General features: G+C 41.3%; 1 long non-coding RNA gene and 1 pseudogene across 1 annotated transcript in view; both read right to left on the bottom strand.

Moving 5' to 3' along the window:
• Positions 1–26,188, bottom strand: part of LOC132538102 (uncharacterized) — a 68,517-nt gene extending 42,329 nt beyond the window's left edge. The window contains exon 1 of the long non-coding RNA XR_009549507.1: positions 25,838–26,188. This is a non-coding gene — a long non-coding RNA (uncharacterized LOC132538102). The remainder of the gene's footprint in view (positions 1–25,837) is intronic.
• Positions 17,823–18,669, bottom strand: LOC103120377 (mediator of RNA polymerase II transcription subunit 21-like; annotated as a pseudogene).
• Positions 26,189–27,155: the final 967 nt, after the last annotated feature.

Genomic DNA, 27,155 nt, shown 5'->3' with positions numbered 1-27,155 from the left:
CTCAGTTTCTCTCTGTCTCTATCTAATACATGAATGAATGAATGAATGAATGAATGAATGAATGAATGAATGAATTCTAGAGCAAGGGCTCTTCATCTAGGCTTCCTGCCTGTGTAAAATCACATTGCCTGCTTACTCACCTCTACTTCATCTTGAATACATGCTTCTGTTACAAATGTAGTTCACTGTCAAGGGCTCCTGGAGACCTCTCCCTGTTGGCATATACATGACAGCCTCACAGTTACCTCAAATTCCCTTCACGTGTCTGTCAGCCTGCTGCTAGGTCCTGCTGCAGTACATGTTGGTAAGGAAACACAAATTGCTCTGACATGATTTTACAACTACTTCAATATAATTGGCTACTTCCACAATTGTTTTCATCTTAGATATTTGAAGAATCGTGTTCTGAAAAGGCTGTAGCTGGATGATGCATCTGCTTTGTTATGCCTGTGACCCCAGGTTTGAACCCAGCCCCCACTGCACAGGAGGAAGCTTCAGTGCTGTGATGCTTTCCCTCTCTCCATCTCTTTCAGTCTATCTGAAAAGGTCAGCTTGGAGCAGTGAAGCATTGGAGATGTCCAGAAAGAAGAATGAGGATAATAATGATGATAAAGAGGAGGAGGAGAGGGAAGGAAAGGAGGGAGGAGAGGTAGGAGGGAAGAAAGATGAAAGAAAGAAAGAAAATAGAGTAAGGAAAAAGAAAGAAAAAGGAGAGAAGCTAAGTTCCTAGTAGAATGCACATGTTACACTGCATAAGAACCCCAGTTCAAGTTCCTGGACCCCAACCTGCAGGAGGGAAGCTTCACAAGCAGTGGAGCAGTAATGTAGCTCTCTCTCTCTCTCTCTCTCTCTCTCACTTTCTCTCTCCCCCTCTCTATTTCCTGCTCCCCCTTAATTTCTCTTTATCTCTATCCAAAGTAAATAATTGAATAAAAATATTTTTAAAAGAAATAAAAAGTGGTAAAAGTTAACTTAAGAAAATTGAAACTAAGTTCCAGTAAATCAAAGCTTGAACCCCGGCTCCCCACCTGCAGGGGAGTCGCTTCACAGGCGGTGAAGCAGGTCTGCAGGTGTCTATCTTTCTCTCCCCCTCTCTGTCTTCCCCTCCTCTCTCCGTTTCTCTCTGTCCTATCCAACAACAACGACAACAACAATAATAACTACAACAATAAAACAACAAGGGCAACAAAAGGGAATAAATAAATTAAATTAAAAAAAAAAGCTTGATAGGTTTGACCATGTTGAAATTCAGTGAACAAGTTCCTGGTCTACCCATGCCCATCAGGTCTACTTTGCTCACTGGGACCCCACCCATCCACATTGTCTGGGTCAAAAGTCACCCCAGGAAGTGCCTTATGACCTGGTCTGAGACCCCAAAGTGTACAAAGAAAGCGAAGGAAAGAAAGGGTAGCTTCCTACCACAACCCATCATCAAGTCTGAGGACCCAGGACCATGAGGGCCCCTGAATGAGAAAGAACTGGGAAGAAATTATTGGCCAAATGTGAAGTTAATAATATTTTATTCAGTCACACTCCTGCAGCAGCCGTAACCCTGTACCAGCAGTCCGAACAGACGGTCTGGTTTTTCACTTGGGTTCATTGTCTAATGACTTGCAGGGTTCCTGCTGCTTTCCAACTTGCACAGTTCCCTGCCTCTTCTCTCCCCCCTCCCCACCTCTGTGCTCCAGTCTGCTGTTTTTTCTCTGCAGTCTGCCTTCCCACTGAAACCAGTCTGTTCCTGTCGAAGGGATACTGAGTCACAGGTAAGAATTTTCTGGGCACCAACCTATTCCGATTGAGAGGTGTCAGAGAGATTGCATAATGGTCATGCAAAAATATGTTCATGTCTGATACATACACATATATCCATGTGGTATACAAGGGGCTAGAACCTGGGTTGGACCTATGGCAAAGTAAGTAAGCTATCTCACCAGCCCCTAGACATTTATTTAAAAATATTGGTTGGACTTTGAGATTCCATCTGTAAAAATTGCCTAAAACTACAAAACAGAAAATGATAAGTGTTGGCAAGGGTGTATTGAAAGAGAAACTCAGTTACACTGCTGGTGGAAACGCAAACCGGTGCAGCCATTATGAAAAACAGTATGGACAGCCCTTAAGCAAATAAAAATGAAGGCATCTTGGGCATTTATCTAAAAGACATGAAAACACTAATTCCAAGGGACATATGCACTCCCATATTCAAAGTTGCATTATCCAGGTTCAAGTTATGTGAATATAAATATTCCTTTTTTTTTTTAATTGCTACCAGGGTTATTGCTGGGACTCAGTGCCTGTGCAATGAATCCACTGATCCTGGTGGCCATTTTTTTTCTTTTATAAAGCAAAGAGAAAGAGAGTTGGAAGCGGGAGATAAAGAGGGAGAAAGAAAGAGAGACACCTGCAGCTCTGCTTCACCGCTTGTGAAGCTTCAGGGCTCGAACCCGGGTTCTTGTGCATGGTAATCTGTGTTCTCAACCAGGTGTGCCACTGCCTGAGCCTAGATCCAGTTTTTTAAAATTCTTTTTATAATCATTTTATCTAATTTTAATTTATTTTCCCAGTGGATCAACTAATATTTTATTATTTCTTATATTTATTTGTATTAGTAATTCAATAGTGGTTTATAAGATTATAATAGGGGGCTGGGTGGTGGCACACCTGGTTGAGTGCATGTATTATAATATGCAAGGTCCTAGTCCCTGGTCCCCACCTGCAGGGGGAAAGCTTTATGAGTGGTGAAGCAGGGCTGCAGGTATCTATCTCTCCCCCTCTCTATCATCCCTCCCTCTTGATTTCTGGCTGTCTCTATCCAATAAATAAATATAATAAAAAAGAAACATTCATAGATATTAAAAAATTATTTAAAAAAATATCTAATAGGGATATAGTTCCACATCACTTCCACCATGAAAATTCTATGCTCCCAACCTCTACCCCAAGGATAAGCACCATGATTCTCCCAAGGTCTTAGAGACAGGTTGGTTACTTTTTTGTTTGTCTGTTGTAAACTCACATTTCAATTATCTTATATTCCACATATGAGCAAATCCATTGGGTAGATGCTTCACTTCCTTCCTTATTTGACTAAGCATAGTCACCATCAGTTCCATCCACTTTATCTTGATCTATCTTTAAAAAAAAATTTTTTTATCTCCTCTGAGTTTTTCCCTCTATCCTCTTACTATTTCTTACTACTACTACTACTAATAATAATAATAATAATAATACATATTTTCTAAAAAGGAAAATATTGTTGGTGCTAGTAATCAAACCCAGAATCCCATACATTGAGAAGAGGGGTGGGTAGAGTATACATGTTAATTATCAAGCCTAAGGCCTCATATATGCAAAGCATGCAAGCAACTTCTCTAGCCCAATGAGGAGAAATTGAAGGGCTGACTTTGGGGACCTTTCTTAAACATGAGAAAACAGGTTTAGAGACATTGCTATGGAAATTATTGCCATAAACACTTTCTGGTGTTCTCAAGCAACTGCTCCCCCAACTCACTTTGGTCGGTATGAGTAAACAGTATGAGACACTGCTTCTATTTGCAATAGAAGCCAATCCCAAGCAAGGAAAAGGGAGCAAGCAACAAAGACGTCACACTTGGAGCAACCAGCCAGGTGGAAAGAGACACTGGTGACACAGAACCCCAGAGGAGGTGGGGCTGACCTCCAGCACGGGGATCTTCACAGTCTCTGAGGGAAAAAGTCAAAATGTGCAGAGCCCAGGAGGAGACATCAAGAAGAGCATCAGTACAAGCAGCAGCAGATCTGTTTCTCTCCTCTCCCGGATCAACTAGGAATACCAAAGGAGACCACCTGGGACTGAAACAAGACAGGACTAGAACGACTACAGGAACCCACCAAATCACCTGTGAGTGCAAACACGTGGCTGGTGACAGAGAGGAGCCTAGGGAGAGACTAAGTGGCTGGTAACAGTCCGACGCTCTATCAGTTGAGACACCACCTCCAGTCTGTCCCACCAACAACGGGACAGCTGAAGGGAGGAGAGGACTCCCCGGAGACTCACCAAGTGCAACTCTAAGTCTCCATTGCTACTGCCCTCAGAATCTGGAGCAGCGCAGGGAGGGACACCATGGTACAGAGATCTAACCAGGAAATTCAGGAGAAGACCTATACCTCGGTGGCATAGCTGTGGGGCTGTGAAAGTCTCTTTGCATAACTACTGGACTATCTCTGCCACACTGTGCCTTATCTCTTGGTTAGGAGTCAGTGATTAAGTTAGAAGCCCTCAGGCTCCCATAGCCTACAGAGAAGGAAAAAAAAAAAGAGGCTTTTAAATCACTGAGCTCCAACTCAGGGATTAAAATACTATTGAAACAACTGTTAACTTCCACCACTGTGAACCCTTTAATTACCTTACTTAGACACAAGGCAATCCAGGAAATAGTGATCAGTAATTTGAATAGTACTAAGAGAGGGAACTGATAACATAATATATAAAATGGGTAAACCAACAAGAAGAAATATTGGAGAAACTAACCAGGACAGCTAAAAGCCCCCCAAAGGGTGAAGCACAAAATAACGACTTCAACATCCAAACATTAGCTAAGGAAATAATCACAGGAGTGAGTAAAGAGTTTGAAAGAATTGTAATCAGAAATACAGGAACAACAAATGAGACTCTGGAAGAAAACACTAACTATCTCAAGGTTATTAGAGAGCTGAAAGCTGAAATAGCTGAGCTAAGAACACAACTAGTTGAACAAGCTAAAACAGTATCAGAAGAGGGAAACAAAATAGATGAACTCCAGAAAACAGTAGAGGGCAGAGATAATAGAATCAATGAGGCTGAAAACAGAATTAGCAAGATCGAGGACAAATTAGAGACAACTAAAAAAGAAGTAAGAGATCTCAAAAAGAGATTAAGAGTTGCTGAAAACAACAACAGAGACCTATGGGATGACTTCAAAAGAAACAATATATGCATTATTGGCTTACCAGAGGAAGAAAGAGAGGGAGAGGAAAGCATTCTTCAGGCCATAATAGCTGAAAACTTCTCTAGTCAAGACAACATCAAAGACATAAAGATTCAAGAAGCCCAGAGGGTCCCAAACAGAATTAACCCAGACTTAAAGACACCAAGACACATCCTATTTAGAATGGAAAGGAATAAGGATAAAGAAAGGATCCTGAAGGCTGGCTGCAAGAGAAAAACAAAGAGTCACCTACAGAGGAAAACCCATAAGATTAGCAGCAGACTTCTCCACACAAACACTACAGGCCAGAAGAGAATGGCAAGATATCTGTCAAGTGCTCAATGAGAAAGGCTTTCAACCAAGAATACTATATCCTGCTAGACTGTCATTCAGACTAGATGGAGGCATCAAAACCTTCTGAGACAAGCAATAGTTGAAGGAATCAACTATCACCAAGCCTGCCCTGAAAGAAGTTCTGAAAGGTCTTCTATAAATAGTCAGACCATCATAAACAGGACATATATCAGAATACTCTAAAACTCTACAAGAATGGCACTAAAATATCTTCAATATTTGATATCAATAAATGTCAATGGCCTGAATTCACCTAATAAAAGGCACAGAGTAGGAAGATGGATCAGAAAGTACAACCCAACAATATGCTGTCTACAGGAAACCCACCTAACTCAACAAGACAAACACAGACTCAAAGTGAAAGGATGGAAAATTATCGTACAAGCAATGGCCCACAAAAAAAGGGCAGGAACAGCTATTCTCATATCTGACACGATAGACTTTAAAATAGATAAGATTTAAAAAGATAGGAATGGTCACTACTAAACGCTCAGAGGTTCAGTCTATCAAGAGGATTTAATAATTATTAACATCTATGCACCCAATGAGAAGGCATCTAAATACATCAAATGTCTACTGAAAGAGCTACAGCAATATATTAACAGTAACACAATCATAGTAGGGGACTTCAACACCCCACTCTCTCAACTTGACAGATCATCAAGGCAGAAAATCAATAAAGACATCAGGGAGCTAAATGAAGATATAGATAAACTAGAACTATTGGACATTTCCAGAGTCATTCATCCCAAGAAACTGGAATACACATTTTACTCAAATCCACATGGGTCATTCTCAAGGATAGACCATATGTTAGGTCACAAAGACAGCATCAGCAAATTCAAGAGCATTGAAATCATCCCAAGCATCTTCTCAGACCACAATGGAATTAAACTAACACTTAACAATCAACAAAAGATTAGTAACAGTCCCAAAATGTTGAAGCTCAACAGTACACTTCTTAACAACCTCTGGGTCAAAGAGGAAATCAAGGAAGAAATCAAAATGTTTTGAGAGTTCAATGAAAATGAAGACACAAGCTATCAAAATATTTGGGACACAGCTAAGGCAGTACTGAGAGGGAAGTTCATAGCTATACAAGCACACATTAGGAAACAAGAAAAAGCACAAATAAACAGCCTGATTGCACATCTTAAAGACCTAGAAGTAGAAGAACAAAGAAACCCTAAAGCAACCAGAAGGACAGAAATCACTAAAGTTAGGGCAGAAATAAATAACATTGAGAATAAGAAAACCATACAAAAGATCAACTAAAGTAAATGTTGGTTCTTTGAAAGAGTGAACAAAATCGACAAACCTTTAGCCAGACTCACAAAACAAAAAAGGGAGAAGACCCAAATAAATCGGATAGTAAATGAAAGAGGAGATATCACAACAGACACCGCAGAAATTCAACATATCATGCGAGGCTTCTATGAACAACTATACGCCACCAAGCTAGAGAACCTGGAAGAAATGGAAGATTTCCTAGATACCTACCAACTTCCAAAACTAAGTCAAGAGGAAGTGGATAACATGAACAGCCCCATCACAACTAATGAAATTGAAACAGTTATCAAAAATCTCCCCAAAAATAAAAGTCCTGGACCAGATGGTTTTACAAATGAATTCTACAAAACCTTCAAAGAAGAACTAATACCTCTACTTTTAAAAGTCTTCCAGAAGATTGAAGACACTGGAATACTCCCTGCCAGCTTCTATGAAGCTAACATCACTCTGATACCAAACGCAGACAGGGACACAACCAAAAAAGAAAACTACAGACTAATATCCCTGATGAACATAGATGCTAAAATACTGAACAAAATTCTAGCCAACCAGATATAGCAGTATATTAAAAAGATTGTTCATCATGACCAAGTGGGGTTTATCCCAGGCATGCAAGGTTGGTTTAATATACGTAAATCAATCGATGAGATCCATCACATTAACAAAAGCAAGACCAAAAACCACATGGTCATATCAATAGATGCAGAGAAAGCCTTTGACAAAATACAACATCCCTTTATGATCAAAACACTACAAAAAATGGGAAAAGATGGAAAATTCCTGAAGATAGTGGAGTCTATATATAGCAAACCTATAGCCAACATCATACTCAATGGTGAAAAACTGGAAGCATTTCTACTCAGATCAGGTACTAGACAGGGCTGCCCACTATCACCACTACTATTCAACATAGTGTTGGAAGTTCTTGCCATAGCAATCAGGCAGGAGCAAGGAATTAAAGGGATACAGATTGGAAGAGAAGTCAAACTCTCCCTATTTGCAGATGACATGATAGTATACATAGAAAAACCTAAGGAATCCAGCAAGAAGCTTTTGGAAATCATCAGGAAATACAGTAAGGTTGTCAGGCTACAAAATTAACTTACAAAAGTCAGTGGCATTCCTCTATGCAAACACTAAGCTAGAAGAAATTGAAATCCAGAAATCAATTCCATTTACTGTAGCAATAAAAACAATAAAATATCTAGGAGTAAACCTAACCAAAGAAGTGAAAGACTTGTATACTGAAAATTATGAGTCACTACTCAAGGAAATTGAAAAAGACACAAAGAAGTGGAAAGATAGTCCATGTTAATGGGTTGGTAGAATTAACATCATCAAAATGAATATACTACCCAGAGCCATCTACAAATTTAATGCTATCCCCATCAAGATCCCAAGCACATTTTTTAGGAGAATAGAACAAATGCTACAAATGCTTATCTGGAACCAGAAAAGACCTAGAATTGCCAAAAACAATCTTGAGAAAAAAGAAAAGAACAGAACCAGAGGCATCACACTCCCAGATCTCAAATTGTATTATAGGGCCATTGTCATCAAAACTGCTTGGTACTGGAACATGAATAGACACACTGACCAGTGGAATAGAATTGAGAGCCCAGAAGTGAGCCCCCACACATATGGACATCTAATATTTGATAAAGGGGCTCAGACTATTAAATGGGAAAAGCAGAGTCTCTTCAACAAATGGTGTTGGAAACAATGGGTTGAAACATGCAGAAGAATGAAACTGAACCACTGTATTTCACCAAACACAAAAGTAAATTCCAAGTGGATCAAGGACTTGGATGTTAGACCACAAACTATCAGATACTTAGAAGAAAATATTGGCAGAACTCTTTTCCACATAAATTTTAAAGACATCTTCAATGAGATGAATCCAATTACAAAGAAGACTAAGGCAAGTATAAACCTATGGGACTACATCAAATTAAAAAGCTTCTGCACAGCAAAAGAAACCACTACCCAAACCAAGAGACCCCTCACAGGATGGGAGAAGATCTTTACATGTCATACATCAGACAAGAGTTTAATAACCAACATATATAAAGAACTTGCCAAACTCAACAACAAGACAACAAATAACCCCATCCAAAAATGGGGGGAGGACTTGGACAGAATATTCACCACAGAAGAGATCCAAAAGACCGAGAAACACATGAAAAAATGCTCCAAATCTCTGATTGTCAGAGAAATGCAAATCAAGACAACAACGAGATACCACTTCACTCCTATGAGAATGTCATACATCAGAAAAGGTAACAGCAGCAAATGCTGGAGAGGGTGTGGGGGTCAAAGGAACCCTCCTACACTGCTGATGGGAATGTAAATTGGTCCAACCTCTGTGGAGAACAGTCTGGAGAACTCTCAGAAGGCTAGAAATGCACCTACCCTATGATCCTGCAATTCCTCTCCTGGGGATATATCCTAAGGAACCCAACATATCCATCTAAAAAGATCTGTGTACACATATGTTCTTGGCAGCACAATTTGTAATAGCCAAAACCTGGAAGCAACCCAGGGGTCCAACAACAGATGAGTGGCTGAGCAAGTTGTGCTATATATACACAATGGAATACTACTCAGCTATAAAAAATGGTGACTTCACCGTTTTCAGCCGATCTTGGATGGACCTTGAAAAAATCATGTTGAGTGAAATAAGTCAGAAACAGAAGGATGAATATGGGATGATCTCACTCTCAGGCCGCAGTTGAAAAACAAGATCAGAAAAGAAAACACAAGTAGAACAATTGGTGTATCGCACCAAAGTAAAAGACTCTGGGATGGGGGGGTGGGGAGAATACAGGTCCACGAAGGATTCAGAGGACCTAGTGAGGGTTGTATTGTTATATGGGAAACTGGGGAATGTTATGCATGTACAAACTATTGTACGTACTGTTGAATGTAAAACATTAATTCCCCAATTAAAAAAAAAAAACAGAAAAGAAAAAAAAAAGAGCATCACTGGTTTGTTCAGGGACTGGAGACTGAACCTCAGTTACTCAAAGGTGAATGGGTTCAAAGGTGAACAGTTCCTCTCTGGAGGGAACCACTTATCCAAATCTAGCCATAAACCCAAAAAACAGGTCTTAAATTAAAACTGTGCTGCCCGCTCAGACAGTACCAGTGGTCTGCCAGAGGCCAGAGTTCAGTCTGAAATAAGGTAGCAAGAACTTAATCCACCTACCCAAGGTCATACAGAACTCTGTCCCTTCCCCATGCCATGACATAAACAACATAGCCACAGTGCCACCTATTGGCTGAACAGAAGAAACCACACTTAACCAAAACATGAGAATATACATACACTTTTTTTTTTTTTCAGAAAGTTAGAGTTCAGAAAGCTTATTATGAAGGCAATTCAAGACCCTAGCCATAACATTCAGACACAGATGCAGGATTTCAAAGATCATGTCATCAAAGAGCTACAAAACATACAAAGAAAACTCCAAACAGAGCTATATGATGTGAAGGACACTTTGGGTACAGTTAAAGCTTACATGAGAGGCTTAGTAAGTAGAATTAATCAGTTTGAAAAGAGGACATCAGGCCTAGAAGAAAAATCCACTACACTCTCTGAGTACAAAGCTGTTGAAGAGGTAATGTTTGTGAAAAATGAAGCAATTCTTTGTGAAATATCAGACTTCATCAGAAAAAAAAAAAAAAGTAAGAGTTACACCTGAGCATGAAGAGAAGGAGCCCCCCCCCACAATAAAATGTGAAGAAAGGAAGGATGGAAGGAAGAAAGGGAGGGAGGGAGGAGGAGGGAGGAAGAGGGAGAGGGACAGAGAGAGAGAAAGTCACATCTCCTTCTGGCTTCTCCAACCACATACCTCTAGGTATGATGTACTGGTGGAGTGCACATGTTACCATGCACAAGAACCCAGACTCAAGTCCCTAGTCTCCACCTTCAGGGTACAAATTTCATGAGCAGTGGAGCAATGCTACAGCTTTCCACCTCTTTGTCTCTCTGTTTCCCTCTAGCTCTTACCATCTGTCAAAAAGAGGGGCCTGGCAGTGGTGTACTGGTTAAGCACACATACTACAGTGCACAAGGAATGGATTCAAGCCCCTGGTCCCTACCTGCAGGGGGAAAGCTTCAAGAGTGGTGAAGCAGGGCTGCAAGTGTCTCTTTGTCTCTCTCCCTCACGATGTCCCCCTCTCCTCTCAATTTATCTGTCTCTGTCCAATAATAATAAATAAATAAAACTTCAAATTTTTTTTTTAAATGGAAAGGAAAAAATGGTTGCCAGCAAAGGTGGAGCAGTGCAGGCACTGGATCCCAACAATAATCCTGGTGTCAAAAATTAATAATAACAGTCATTTCATGCCATCATTTTCACCATCCTGGTTACTGCCCCAGTCTGATTCCTCATCTTCTCTGGAATTTGCTCCAGCTTCCTGCCCATCTTGTGACCAAACTCTTTATCTGTCCTTTGGGGCACAAGCTAAGCACCAATAGTGCTTCCTCCCTGCTTCCCACCTCAGGGCAGGTCTCAGGGCTCCTAGAATATGGCTGTGCTCTTAGGGGAACACTAGGGGAGTGTTTTCTCCAGGTGTGAAATTCCAAATACATGACTCACCTATTGCCAGCTCCCTTAGTCAACTCTTTGCAACCTCAACCAAGCCTGCTTGTAACTATCACTGTTAAGGGATTGAAAACCTCTAAGCAAGGTGCTAAATTTTCACAGACACTTTCAGATCTATCTGTTTTTAAAAAGTATTTATTAATGAGAGAGCAAAGAGGAGAAGGGAAGAAAGAGATTGAGAGCATGACTCTGGCACATGCTATGCCAGATCTTAAACTCGGGACCTCATGCATGAAAGTTTAACACATAATGTATTCAATTGCACCAGCTCCTAGCTCACTACACCTATGTTTAAATTGTTCAAATCTGCCACCTCTAAAAACCAGGCAGGATTTAGGTGAGGTTGAAGGTCTTTAAAGCTAGTGAACTCTTTGTTTTTATTTCTTTATTGGGGAATCAATGGAGTGAACACTTTCTTAACACCTTACCATTTCTTCTGTGCCTCCACATTTGTAAAATGAAGATAAATAATAGCTGCCTCTTACGGTATCTGGAGAGGCTGAGTGGGATCATGAATGCTAATAGCCATAAGAATTATGAATTCTGGGAGTCGGGCGGTAGCACAGCGGTTAAGCGCAGGTGGCGCAAAGCACAATGACCGGCGAGAGGATCCCAGTTCAAGCCCCCGGCTCCCCATCTGTAGGGGATTCGTTTCACAAGCAGTGAAGCATGTCTGCAGGTGTCTATCTTTCTCTCCCCTCTCTATCTCCCCCTCCTCTCTCCATTTCTCTCTGTCCTATCCTACAACGAAGACATCAGTAACAACAACAATAATAACTACAATAAAAAAGCAACAAGGGCAAAAACAAAGGGAAAATGAATAAATATTTTAAAAAAAGAATTATGAATTCTGATAATCATATGATGCCTGGCTAGGACTAAGTACTCAATAAACGTTAGCCTAAAAAACAACAGTACCCTGGATGCCTGCGAGGCCCAAAAGGAAAGGAAATCATATTTCTTGAGCTCCCCTACTGGCAAGGTGTGGTGCCAACTGTTCTCAAATGTTATGTCACTTAATCTGCTCAGCTATCCCTAGAGCTACACCGTACATTTTAATCCCCCCTTTTTGTTTTAATATTTTGTAAATCAAGAAACAGTGACTTGCTCACGATTCTTAAATGAGTCAAACCTCTTTTGGCTGCAAATGTGCAAAACCAACTTGGTTGACCTTAGACAAAAAAACAAGTCTAAGACAAGAAAGTGACTCAGCAGGTAGAGCACAGGCCTTGCATGTGTAAGGGCCCTGAGTGCCACAGGGTATTTAAGAAGCAAAGCACGGAAAGGAAAGAGTGTCAGGACAATTATTATAAAAGTAAAGGCTCTGATACCTTCAAGTCTCTCTATTTCAGATCTTTGCTCTCACTGCAGGTGTACCCCCATACCACAGCCTTGGCAGAAAGAAAAGGATTCATCTCATTCCCCAGCTCCAGGGAAAGACTCTGATTGGTTCAGTTTGAGCCAGACACTTGCCTCTTATCCAATCACCTGTGGCCAAGGGATGTATATGGTCACATGAGAATGCGCAACTTCCTTCAGGGCCACAAGGATAGAGTAGGAGTTTGAGCTGTCTCCAGAAAGTAAGTGTACAGCTCCCCACAAGACAGGGGTAAAGGACAGGCCACAGAATAGTAGCTCCCTGCAATTCCTTTGCCAGTAAGTAGAGGAGTCTGGATTTACGCCCAGTTGTGTTGGCTGCACAACCCACATTCACTCTCTAATGCATGCTGTTTCTTTGAGGTTCTAAATGTCGACTCCTGCGTTAGGAAGTTAGTCTTGGTCAGCCAGGTCCTACAAAAAGTTCAAACAAACGTACTGTCTAAGCAATGATACCCAGGAATCCTTCTGACATCTGAAGCCAGAGGAAAGACTAGGAACTATAGTTTCCATCATCTGCTTCATAATCATTGTTATCACTGCTTCTAGCACTACTTTTTTTTTAGGATTATTTTTTTTTAATTTTTTTATTTAAGAAAGGATTAATGAACAAAAACATAAGGTAGGAGGGGTACAACTCCACACAATTCCCACCATTCAATCTCCATAACCCACCCCCTCCCATGATAGCTTTCCCATTCTAGCACTACTTTTTTTACCCATCTTTTTTGTCAAATTCTTCCTTCAGTCTGACTGACAAGTTGGATTCTCTGGCTGATAAGAGAATTTCTTAGAAATTATGTTGAGGTTACCAGTATTCTAAGCATTCTAAGAAATCAAAGACTGTTAGAACTAAAAAAAAAAAGAGAGAGAGAGATCCTAAAAAATCTGTTTGTTCTACAGATAGGAAAATGTTGGCCAGGGGGAGAAACTAGTGTTACTAGAACCTGTTGGTGGACAGAGGGACTGCAGTTCAGGTATCCTCACTCCTGCCTGGTCAAGTGTCAGCCCCTCTCTCACTCTGTCTTTTCTGCAAACCAGTACAATACAATGTTTGCCTAAACTGTATTATGGCATACATTGCAATTAGCAATATAATGAATTCTACTGTGTTGTGCCAGGCATAATTCAGTATATATATATATTGTGTGTGTGGGTGTGTGTGGGTGTGTGTGGGTGTGGGTGTGGGTGTGGGTGTGGGTGTGTATGCGTGTGTGTAGCAACCCAACAAGCACTTCTGGTTTTAGTAGGTAAAGACAAACTTCATAAATTTTTCATTTCTCACAGACTATATCCTTCAACTCCTGGATATATATTTAAAAAAAAAAATCCTGCTGGCCTCTGACTAAGGGTTAAAAATACTGACATACTTTTCCATGAGTTCTTTACACATCAGCAAATCTCTCCAGCATTGACTACTTTCATTTTAGACTTTCTTTACAAGGTGTTTGCATAATATCCAGTTTTGAAAGGTAGAGATAAACCCCCTAAATAACAAAAGGCAGCCAGACATACCGAGCATTCTAATAAAGATAATGTCTCCTTTCAGAGTAGAGAACAGACTGATTTACTGCCTATTATAAAAGGTTTATATCTCTATGGTCAAGGTTCCTTTCCTGAAAGATAACTCACTACATGTGCATGTATCTTGGCTTTCTTTGCTTTACTTTCTAGGTGAAGCAAAGAAATTGACACAGGGACTCAAAGAATTAACACAAATGTCAGTACTCTGGCCTCTGGCATTGCTATGAATAATAGAATGTCTTTTGTCTCTGGTTCAATAGTTTAAGTCTCCTTCCAACATTCTGAAGCTATGTCAGGCTAACTTGTTAGCTTACAAGTGGGGTTAAATTGCAGACTGTGAGAAATAGTCTGCAAGAAATAGTCTGTGAAAAATGAAAAAAATATGAATTTTGTTTTTATCTACTAAAACCAGAAGGGCTTATTGGGTTGCTAAATATACACACACTACACAGTTTTTGACACAGAGGTGAAGTCCAACCCCTCACTCCCCAGTATCACTTCAAAATCACTTCTCCATACCTATTAGAAATTTTGCTCTACTGTGTTTCAATATCACATGGTAGACCATTCTAACTTTCCTCATCTCTATCCTCTACTAACCTTCCCCTCATACAGCGATATATTTGGCACACACATTGCCATCCCAAGACTTGTCAAGGTGTTGGATGACTTCACAGGTTACATGAACAACCCATTCAATGCTCTGGAATCTCAGTGCCTTCAGCATGTCAACTCCTCTGAACTCAACCTTAACCAAACTCCCAATGGCCGCACTCTTGACAATATCAACAACAGAAAACAGACCTTCTCTGATTTGATTATTCTATTTCCCAATTCTAATAATTCAACTTTTTATTTGCTTTTTTCTCATTTCCACAAAGGTATTTTAAGCTGATTTTACTTCTTTAAGCACATAAGTATAGTTTTATAGTAAGTTTTTTTATAATCTTTACTTAATAACAATAGCTAAAATTCTGGATATGTTACATTTGTGGATTATTTTTTACTGTATCCTGATTGTTGTACTTAAAAATCTATAGTAGATAATATATGCTTAATAACCTTAGTCAGGAAAATACCATCAATTCAATATCAAGTATCAAGTTCCTTAGATTACCAGGTGATACAAATCTGAGCTAGACAACTATATAAGACTTGGTTCACTTCAAGTCACTATTTTGTGTTTTGTTTTTTTGGTTTTTTTTTTTTTTGCCTCCAGGGTTATTGCTGGGGCTCAGTGCCTGCACCATGAATCCACTACTCCTGGAGGCTTCTACCCCCCCACTTTTGTTGCCCTTGTTGTTTTATCATTGTTGTGATTATTACTGATGTAGATGTTGTTGGATAGAACAGGGAGAAATGTAGAGAAGAGGGGAAGACAGAGAAAGACACCTGCAGACCTGCTTCACTGCCTGTGAAGCAAACCCCTGCAGGTGGGGAGCCAGGGGCTTGAACTGGGATCCTTGCACCAGTCCTTGTGCTTTGCACCATGTGCACTTAACCTGCTGCACCACCTAATTCACTGTGTTTTAAGACTTCCTAGGAAACTCAGTTTATAAAGGAGAGGGATTCCTATTAGATTCTACACTAAGTGCTGGACTTTGGTTTTGGTAGATAAAGCAAAGTCTAGATTTGAGGAGTTGTCAAATTCTCCCAGGTCAAAAGTCAATTTTGTGCTCACTTATTTCTTTGGCTCTTTTTACCTTTAAGTGTAGAGCTGAAAATTCCTTAATAATCTTGTCAGCTCTTGTTAGATTTAAAAAGATATGTTTAAATAGTCAAAGAGTAGAAGCAGCCTAAATGTACATCAGCAGATGACTGGCTAGAGAAATCATGGGATATATATTTTGTGGAATACTACTCTGTAATAAAAAAGATGCTATCAGTCCTGTGGGACAAAATAGATAGAACTGGAGGTAATTGTGCTTAGTAAAGAGACAAAAGACAACTACCAGATGGTTTCACTTATGTGGAATCTAGAGAACTAATACACATGAACTTGGGGAAAAAAAAATCAGAAGCAAGCAAATGGTTTCTGATACTATCAGACCTTTGGTGGTGGGTGTGGTGTGGAACTGTACACTGTAATCAGACAGCCTGGCCACCTACTGATCACAAATTTAAAAAATATCTTTACATTTTATCCAACATTAGTGGTTGAAATTATTATTAGGACGAATTATTAGGAAGAAATTAGTCGAAATAACTTAACTCATTGGCACTTGGAAACAAATTTTTATAATCCATTCTATTTTTTAATATTTTATTTGTTTAATAATGAGAAAGATAAGAGGAGAGAAAGAACCAGGCATCACTCTGGTACTTATGCAGCCAGGGACTGAACTTGAGACCTCATGCTTGAGAGTCCAATGTTTTATCTACTGTGCCACCTCCCAGACCACAGTAATCCTCTCTACAGCAACAATCACATATATCTTCCAGTACTTTTTCCTCCACTAATCTCAATAGGATATTTTGTGTGTGTGTGTGTGTGTGTGTGTGTGTGTGATAAAGATTTATAAAATTATAAGTTAATAGGAGTGTATATATTTTATAGCTATTGATTTATTCCCTTTTTGTTGCCCTTGTTTTATTGTTGTAAATAGGAGTGTATATTAACACCATTCCCACCACCAAAAATCTATGTCCCCACCCCTACTTCCTTATAGTAGGATCCATTTATTTTATTTATTTATTCTCATTTGTTGCCTTGTTGTTTTATTCTTGTAGTTTATTATTGTTGTTATTGATGCCATCATTGTTGGATAGGACAGAGAGAAATGGAGAGAGGAGGGGAAGATAGAGAGGGAGAGAGAAAGGTAGACACCTGCAGACCTACTTCGCCACCTTTGAAGCAACTCCCCTGAAGGTGAGGAGTCGGGGGTTTGAACTAGGATCCTTTCACCGGTCCTTGTGTTTTGCGCCACCTGCGCTTAACCTGCTGAGCTACCGCCCGACTCCCAGTAGGATCTATTTTTAGCCTCACTAAGACCTCCTGACTTCGGCTACTTCAATTCTTCCAGTCTATGAATCTCTTCAATCTCTACTGTCTTCTTAATATCCCATGACTCATCGCCTAGCCTCTTGTCACTCACACAAAATAATTTTTTTTTTGTTCCCTGTGTCCCATTTTCTCTCTCCATATCTGTCTGGAAAAAATAATAATAATCTAGATTGAACCAGCGTTCTTTGTTCCTGTACTTATTCTGTTAGCTCCTTCTAGGGACATCCATCCAACCATTTATTTTTATGTTATTCTTCTCTCATGGTACTTGATGACGACTGGGTCCCCCATTGCCACCTAGTGCACTTCTTCTATGGCATAGTCAGCTGCCGTACCCACTAGTGGTTTTGGAAAAAAAAATGCCATTCTACTAGACTTTTTATCTTCTCCCTAGCTCTGTGCTCTCGTCAAATGTTCACCTCTTCTAGATCACCCAAAGCAGCTACATCTTCGCGTTTCTCTACTTCTGGTTCCTTATCTATCAACACATTTACATCTGTGTCCATCCTTGTCTCTTACCTGTTTCATAAACAGGATCCTCCTTCATCTTAAGGCTCATCCTCCTATCTGGTTCATCTTTTTCCACCTTCTTAGACCCACCAGTCCATAGACTGACCTGAGTCCTTTCTCTTCCTGTTCTGTAACTTTCTCCCTATTCTTAATTTTTTAGAGACAAAACTTGATATCACCAAAAGAACTCCAAAGTACATCTGTTATTCTGACCATTAATGTAATATCCGCATCAGTCTCTTCATTCAGAAAAGTAATAAAATAAAATAAAAAATAAAAGAAGGTATAATGATGGTTTAAATCTGGTTCAACTTTACAGACTTACCAAGAGTGACAATGAAAGACTTGTTAAAAGCTAAAAAGTTAGCCTGTGTTATAGTGCTTCCCACTTCCGTCACTGTTGATAGATAAGGTAAGGCTTACATCTAAAACTGAAGCAGAATTCCTAATGGGCACTGAAACAGTTCTTTCCTCAGCCACACACTGGACTCTGGGCACTACGAGTCTGGAAGGGCCTGGTGATGGGCACTGCTCCGTGTCTTCAGCTGCGACTGTGCAGTGTCAGCAAGTGCACTCTGTATCTTTACCAGAAGCACATTCCCAAGATAAACGACATCCTCTGGGCACGTAGCAGCCTCATGGTTTTCTTTTTCCAGCTTATACAAGCTGGTTGCTTCTGGACACTTCTATTCCATACCACATCCTGGAATCAGCCTTCATAGTTGGGCAGGGGGACACCAGTGCAGCGCACAGGTTACCATGTTTGATGATCTGGGTTCAAAGCCTCTGTACCCATCTGTAAAGCAGCTGCAGATTTTTCACTGGGTAAGGAATCTATCAAAACATCGATGTCTTTTGCTGTTCATGCAATCAGTGGTGCAAAAAGCTGGGCATATTCTTCTGTCAGGTTGGCTGGCTGGTCTTTGTTAATTGACGTCCTGATGTTGCTGAAAGAGGTAGGAGGCCCGCACTGCTGCAACACTCCAATGACGTTACAAAACTGATCTGCAAGCGAGTTAATGGCATCCTGCAGCTGAGTGAGGCGGTCTGCCATATTCTCTCCCTATTATTTTATAAACCCACCCAATGTCTTCTTATTTAAAAAAATAATAAGAGTACAGAAAGAATAAGAGAGGAGGAGGAGAGAAAGAGAAGGAGAAGAAGAGGGAGAAGGTGGAAGAAGAGGAGGAAGAGGAAAGGGAGAAGGAAGAAGGAGAGAACTCTTTCCTTCAACTCTACAGTCTCTCAGAGAAAATATTCCTGGTCCTGCTCCCCCCAAAATAAAAAACTTACTTCTCCCACAAATTTCCATTGCCCCTAGAATTATAGTTTATTTCCTAGTACTCTAATTTCTCCTCAAAAGACAATGAGTTCCTTTAGGACTGTGACTTTGTGTTAATCATAGTTAAATTCCCAATGTCTCCCAGTGTAGAATTTGTGGGAGAAATGAAAGAATAAGGCCTGGGGTCATTGTTAGGCTTAGCAACCCCCATTAGTCTCTGTGTCCTGGTAACCAGGGAATTCTGCTTTGATGAGAGGCCAACTGGCAGAGTGCTCACTTTACAGTATTACTGATGCTATGCAATTCTTTTCAGTCTATGGAAATTCTGGCTTTATTTAGTTAGTATCTCATTTGTGGGCTAATAAGTCTTTGTCTGAAGGTCTTGGTGGACAGCACAAGGCCAGGATCACCTTTCTCAGACTCCCCCCAGGGCTTAGGGCAAGGGCCTGAGTGTGTTCTGAGGCACTGACTCTTTGTAAGACTTATAGGATCTCAGCCTGGACAGATTACTCATTAGGGTTTATTTACCTTTTGTGGTGACCTAGAAAAAGCCAAGTTTAATGAAGTGGTTACCAAAGGCCTTTAACATCATATTTTCCACAGAGTTCATAAAAATATTGACAGTGGACTCTGCTACCACATTGCATCTTGCAAAGAAAATGAACAAAAATGATAATAAGCATATTGATTTGTTTTGTATAAAGGCTTTACACCAGGAAACCTAGTGTGCACTCATTCTCCATGGCATCTAGTAAGGACTTTCCCGGAGATGGTGAATGAGTCTGAGTCAACCCACATGTCATTGGCCATGCCATTGTCCCTGTCTGAGTTTCAGTTTGCTCACCATCATAATAAAGGCTTGGGTAAAATGAGGTCTAGGGCTGTGTCTGTTTCAAAATAGAATGATGCTGTTCTTTTTAAAATCACCTCCAGGATAATGCACTGCCTTTGTTTTTAAGAGAGAGGCAACAGAAAACGCTATTTGTTTGTCTGAGATATCCATGATCAGCAGAGGCAGGGTGATGTTGAAGGAAAGGGTGGTGTCCCACAGGGTCCAAGTCTAATGTTCTTGGTAAGTTTACCTGGTTCTAGTCTTCTTGGTTCACAGTCTGGCCAGCCCTGGGACTGACTTCCAGTGAATCCTTTCAGCTCTCCTAGTTTTCTGTGGCCCTCTCTGCAGGCTCTTCAGTAAGAAGAAAAGAAAGTGATAAAAGGACCAACAAAATAGCATAGTGGTTATGTAAAAAGCCATTCATGCCTGAGCCTCCAAGGTCCCAGCATCAGTCCCCAGCACCACCAAAAACCAGAGTTAAGCAGTGCATTGGTGAGGAAAGGTGGGGGCGGAGGGATAAACAGAAGATGAAATTATCAGAGATGGCTAATTATCAGTTCTGGATAAACCGTACTCACCATCGCAGGGTAGTTTTCAAGTTAACATCCAGATATCTGAGTTCCATCTCAGAACAACTTATGAAAAATCTTAATCCTTAGGATTCAAGTCTCATAAATTTTTCAGTTTTTTTATAGCATCATGATGTGTGAAAACAGGTGAGAAAAACTCTCTTGAACCCCCAATTTAGACTATTTCCACAAAACTTTGAGGTCCACATAGAGTGAAGAGCACAGTTTTTCATCACCACCCCATTTCCTTCTGTCAGGATTGGTGTGGGGATGCCATGAGACTCCGTTCTGGTCCATGAGCTATAGGAGAAATTCCCTTAGAGCTTCTGGAAAATATTTTCTTCCCTGGACCCAGTGAGGGTTGTATTGTTATGTGGAAAAGTGGGAAATGTTATGCATGTACAAACTTTTGTATTTACTGTCAACTGTAAAACATTAATCCCCCAATTAAAAAAAAAATAAACAAGAAAAAGAGAAAGAAAAGTCACAGACATATATATATTATATATATATATATATATATACATATATATATATATTCCTCTCTAGGGGCAGCATAAGGAAAAGTGCTGTGCCTTCATCTCCACTTCCTGCTCTAGAAATTGTCCTGTGGACAAAAGATGAACTGTGGCAGCCATGAGAAAACCACAGAAACACCGACTCTGTACCCTGAGATCACTAAGCACCTGTCTAACCCAGACCCCATTTCAGGACCTGTCATGATAAAGCAGCAGGAGAACATAGACTTTGAGCTATTCCACCTGGGAGTCACTTAAATCCTGGCTCTGTCACTCACTTGGACCTTTGGCTAGTTTCCTAATTCTTCTGAGATTCAGTTGCCTCTCTTGTAACATGGAGGTCATATAACACTTTCCTCATAGAAGCATTTAATGTGTCTAAGTATATATAACAGAGACTGCCAGGGGAATTTAAAACTGTTGAACTTAAAACCATCTCTACCTTTCAGCCACCAAGTTGCAGATGCTACCATGACGTCAACCTGACTTCACTGGACAGACGACCTCACCAATGTACCCTAGAACCCCACCTCTCCAGACCCCTGTTCTATGAGGGAAAGATAAAAACAGGCTGGGAGTATGGATCAGATGATCTGCCAATGTCCATATCCATCAGAGAAGCAATTACAGAAGCCAGGTCTTCCACCTTCTGCACCCTATAATGATCCTGGGTCCATGCTCCCAGAGGGATAAAGAATAGGGAAGCTTTCAAGGGAGGGGATGGGATATGGAACTCTGGTGGTTGGGACTGTGTGGAATTGTACCCCTCTCATCCTATGATCTTGTTGATCACTATTAGATCAATCAACAAATAAAAATTAAAAAATAAATTTAAAAACCATCTCTACTATCAAACCTAAATAAATCTGGAATAAAAATACTTCTTGCCAAAGGCAAAAAGAAAGAAAGGAAGGAAGAAAACAGAAACTGACAGGTAGTAGGCATAGTATTTGAGTTTGACTAATGGTGTGAATAATTATACCAAGGGCATATTATTTAAATTATCAACAAGTAAAGTTTCTGCTACTTACTGTCAAAAGTATCCTATTTGACACACATGTCTAACAGCTATTACTTTTTGAAAAATATTTTTGGTTATTTATTTTGGAAAGAGACAGAAATTGAGAGGGAAGGGGGAGAGAGAGAGAAATACCTGCAGCACTGTTTCATGCTATTCTCTCCCCTACCCCCACCACATTAGGTGGGGACCAGGGGTTTGAACCCCAGTCCTTAAGCACTGTAATGTGTATTTAATCATGTGTACCACCACCTGACCTAGATATTACCTTTTTACTTCATTCCATGATGGTTTTGTTGTGTGGAAGATGAAGAGTCTTACTTGAAAGCTGAGCTCATTTAATTAATCAGTGAATATGTATTTATGAAGAGCCCAACAGGAGAAGGAGATAATTCAAATCAAAAAGATTTACCAAAACTGGTCAGGAGTTCAGAGACCCATCCCAAAATATGAATTACTCCTTCAAGATGGTTGAGCCCAGGAGAGCTGCCATGTTGGCAAGATGTCACTCGTTGATCCTCCAGCACTGACCCAAACCTGGTAGTGATTATGGTGGCAATATCCTGCCTTTGGTCTACTAGAGGAGACAGACCAAAAAGAGCATACACAAACAGGCCAAGAAATGGCAAATAGTGTTGAATGCTATGGAAGAACCAAACAGGGTCTGATGTGGTGGAGACTGAAAGATGGGGTCCCCTTTGAAGAGTCAAATAAGGGGGTGCCAGGTGGTGGTGCACATGATTGAATGCACACGCTATAATGCACAAGGATCTGGGTTCAAGTCCCTGGTCACATCTGCAGTGCTCTAAGTGTCTCTCTGACTCTCTCCCTTTCTATCCCCCCCTTCCCTCTCAATATCTGGCTGCCGCTATCCAATAAACAAAGATAATAAAAATTAAATTAAAAGATATTTTTAAAATACATTTTAGAAAGAGTCAAGGAAGGAGTATCATGAGGCCACATTTAAATTCATACCTAAAAGGTAAGAAGGAATTAGCCAGCATCCATGTGGGTAACATGTCCCAAGCACAATGGAAAGCATATCTAACCTACTCAAGGAAACCAAAGAAATCCAATGTGCCCAGAGTGTTAGAAGGGAGAGAGAAAGCTGTAGGTCAGAGCAGATAGGAATATATAGGCCATGGGGAGAAAGTTCGTGTTTCTTCTGAGAGTATTGTATTTACAATAGTGACAGGGAGCTCTTCAATAGAAAGGAGAGGAGGTGGCCTCTCAAGACAGGTAAAGATGTAACAAGAGAAAAGTAAAAGGTGGAAAAGGCAGATAGGTTACTTAACCATGGGGCGGAGCTACGAGCAGCAGCAGATCACTTTCTCTCCTCTCCTCTCCTCTCCTCTCCTCTCCTCTCCTCTCCTCTCCTCTCCTCTCCCGGATCAACTAGGAATACCAAAGGAGACCACCTGGGACCGAAACAAGACAGGACTAGAATGATCACAGGAACCCACTAAATCACTCATGAGTACAAACACGTGTGGCTGGTGACAGAGAGGAGAGAGGAGTGTGAGGAGAGATTAAGTGACTGCTAACAGCCCAGCAGTTTATCAGTTGAGACACCACCTCCAGTCTGCTCCACCAACAAGAGGACAGCTAAAGGGAGGAGAGGACTCCCCAGAGACTCACCAAGTGCAACACTGAGTCTCCATTGCTACTACCCTCAGAATCTGGAGCAGCGACAGGGAGGGACACCAGGGGACAGAGATCTAACCCGGAAACTCAGGAGAAGACGTATACCTCGGTGGCATAGCTGAGGGGCTGTGAAAGTCTCTTTGCATAACCACTGGATTACCTCTGCCACACCCTGAACTTCACCCACTCAAGTAGGAAGGCCTGGAAGCTTCTTCACAGACTGGGTGCCGATAGCCAACCCCCTCCTGTCTCCCATCCTCCCATATCTCCAAACTCAGTGGCCAGTCACCTAACTCAAGTTGGACGTGCTAAGATCAACCCAGTCTGGAAAAGAGAAATTTCCCATGAGTGGACATCCCACTTCCAGTTATCTTGTCCATCTCCAAAAATCTCTCCCTTTACACTGTCTGAACTGGAAGACGCTTTGAAGAGGGTTAAACTGGGAACAGCTGCTGGCTATGATAACATCACCCCAGAACTCATTCTTAACCTGGGCCCCGCGGCAAAGAAGTGGCTCGCTTCATTCCTGTCCCACATCTTGGAATCTGAGTCTATGCCCAAAGTTTGGCGTCGTGCGAAGATTATAGCGGTTTTGAAATCAAAGAAAGACCCAACACTGGCCGCCAGCTATAGACCAATTTCTCTCCTCTCCGTGTGTTACAAACTCCTTGAGAGGCTGCTTCTGTCACGTATTTCTCATCTTACAGAGAAATTCCTATCACCCACCCAAGCTGGTTTCCGCCCAGGAAGATCTACCTGCGAACAAGCCCTGGCCCTCTCAACTTACATTGAAAATGGATTCCAGAAGAATTTAAAGACGGGTGCTGTCTTTGTTGATCTCACAGAAGCCTATGACACGGTCTGGCACAGTGGTCTCCTGGTCAAGATCTCAAGATGCCTGCCTCCATGGGTGGCCAACACTATATCGTTTCTTCTCCAAAACAGAAGATTCCGGGTACATCTGGGTGACAAGTCTAGCAGATGGAGACTTGTCTCAAGTGGCCTCCCCCAGGGCTCTGTTCTGGCTCCTACGCTATTTAATATTTACATCAATGACCTTCCAGAAACTTCTTCAAGGAAGTTCATCTACGCCGATGACATCTGCTGTGCAACTCAGGCATCCAAGTTTGACATCCTCGAGGAAACACTCACGAAAGACATGTCTCTGATATCTGATTACTGTAAAAAATGGCGACTAATTCCTAGCACTGCAAAAACGGTATCATCTGTTTTCCATCTACAGCATGCCTCAGCCTCGAGTGAGCTTAATGTGCAGCGATATGAGAATCCTGCATGAAGCCCAGCCAGTCTATCTTGGCGTTACTCTCGATCGCACTCTGTCATTTCACGAACATCTCATAAAAACTGCAGCAAAGGTGGGCGCGTGGAATAACATCATTGCAAGACCGGCCAGCTCCTCATGGGGCGCGAGCGCTTCCACACTACGATCATCCTCTCTGGCATTATGCTATTCCACTGCAGAATACTGTGCCCCAGTATGGTTCCATAGCCCCCATGTCCACTTGGTTGACTCCAAATTATATTCCTCCATGAGGATAATTTCTGGAACCATCCGTTCCACCCCGGTTCCATGGCTGCCAGTTCTTAGCAACATCGCCCCGCCAGATATTCGTCGGGATGCAGCATCATCTAAGTTCATTTCCCACGTCTACGTTAGACCAGACCTGCCAATATACGCGGATATCTTCGCCCACCCTGTTCAACGCTTGACGTCTCGTCACCCAATCTGGTCCCCTACGCCTACACTGAACTTCTCTGTTCCAGTCTCTTGGAAATAGAGCTGGCAGTCAGCTGAGGTAAAGAACAAACACCTCATCACAGACCCCTGCAAGCGACAACCCGGCTTTGACCTAGCACGTTATGATTGGGCCCTCCTCAATCGCTATCGAACAGGCCATGGCCGGTGCGCTGCTATGTTCCATCGCTGGGGAGCCAGAGACGACCCGAACTGCCCCTGCGGCTACAGACAGACTATGACCCACATAGTCAACGACTGCCACCTCTCCAGATTCAAAGGAGTTCTCGAAACTTGACATCAGGCTCAACCTGATGCTGTTGACTGGCTACGGAAGAAGGGCAAATGCTAGAAGAAGAAGACCCTGCTTTATCTCTTGGTCAGGAGTCAGTGATTAAGCTGAAACCTATTGATAGTTTAAAAGCCCTCAGGTTACTTAACCATGGAAGTATCTACAGTGTACTAAAGCAAAGCAAAAGGCAAGAGAATTGTCGTGATGGGTCATTTTAAAAGTTTGTATTGTTGGAGATGGGCACTAGTGCACCAGGTAGAGCACATACATTACCAAGCTCAAGGATCCACAGTTAAGCCCCCAGCCTTCACCTGGAAACAGGAAAGCTTCCATCCTGAGTGATGCCGCAGTGCTGCAGATATCTCTCTTCCTCCTCCTCCTCTTTCTCTCCTTTTCATCTCAATTTCTCTCTGTATCCAAAAAGAAAGAAAAGGAGAGGAAGAGGTGGATAGACAGAAAACAAAAAGGCCACTGGGAGCAGCACATTTGTTATGCAGGCACCAAGCCCCAGTCATAACCCTGGTGGTAACTTAAAAAAAAAAAAAAAAGTATTTTCTGCTCTAAAAAATCCTTGGAAATTTTAAGCGTTCACTTAAGAAAAAAATATGCTTAGAAATTCTAGGAACCTTTAAACAGCTTATATGATTAAAAATCACTCTCAGATCCAACGCCCACAGACCTCCTGATAACTGTCAGCTGGGAAGCAGTCAGTACTGAAGCTATACTGGGTAGGTATGGGAAGGGCCTGTTCCACTTGGTGTGGCCATGCACAAACATCCTGACATGGCAGGTGACAGGAGCTGGCTTCCCAGAGAGTGTTACAAGAGGGCTAGAACCTTTGACTGTCAAACAAAAGCACAAAATCCTCCATCCCAGTACATGAAAAAGTTCAGTTTGAGTTTGAAGATATTATGCCAGGATTTCTGGAAACCAAGCAAAAACAACCTTGAAAATAAACCACATGCTGTTGCTAATTAATCTTAGTTCCTGGCTCTTTCCAATCAGACCCTGAACTATAATCCGTCTTCATTACACTTCTTTTAAAGCAAAAAAAAAAAAAAATGGTGCATTTCTGCAAGTCTAATTAAGGACGGAACATTATAAGGCCTTGGATCATAACTCTCTGTCATATGTACATATGTCTTACACATATATATGTATACATGTGCATACTCACACATACGCACACAAATACTAATGCTTTTTAAAAGCCCTACACAGGTGATGTACCTGGTTTAGCATACACATTATTGTGTGTGGAAGGACCCAGGTTCAAGCCCCTGTGCCCCACCTGGAGAGGGAAGCTTCATGAGCATTGAAGCAGTGCAGCAGGTTTCTCTCTTTCTCTCTCTCTCTCTCTCTTTCTTTCTCTCTCTCTCTCCTTTCCCTCTCAATTTCTCTCTGTCTCTAACAATAAAATACATACATACATGCTATACATAACCATGTGCATGGACCCCAAGGACCCAGGTTCAAGTCCCCGGCCCCACTTAAGAGGGAGGAAGTTTAACAAGCAAGTGAACTGTTTTGCAGGTGTCTCTCTATTGCTCTCCCTTTCTTTCCCCCTTTCTCCTCTCTATTTTTCTCTATAAGAAACTAAAGAGGTTACCCAGAGCCCTAGTCAGGGAG

Source organism: Erinaceus europaeus, chromosome 4, assembly GCF_950295315.1.
Source record: "Erinaceus europaeus chromosome 4, mEriEur2.1, whole genome shotgun sequence".
Classification (NCBI taxonomy): domain Eukaryota; kingdom Metazoa; phylum Chordata; class Mammalia; order Eulipotyphla; family Erinaceidae; genus Erinaceus; species Erinaceus europaeus.
This window is presented reverse-complemented; position numbering and strand designations above follow the sequence as displayed.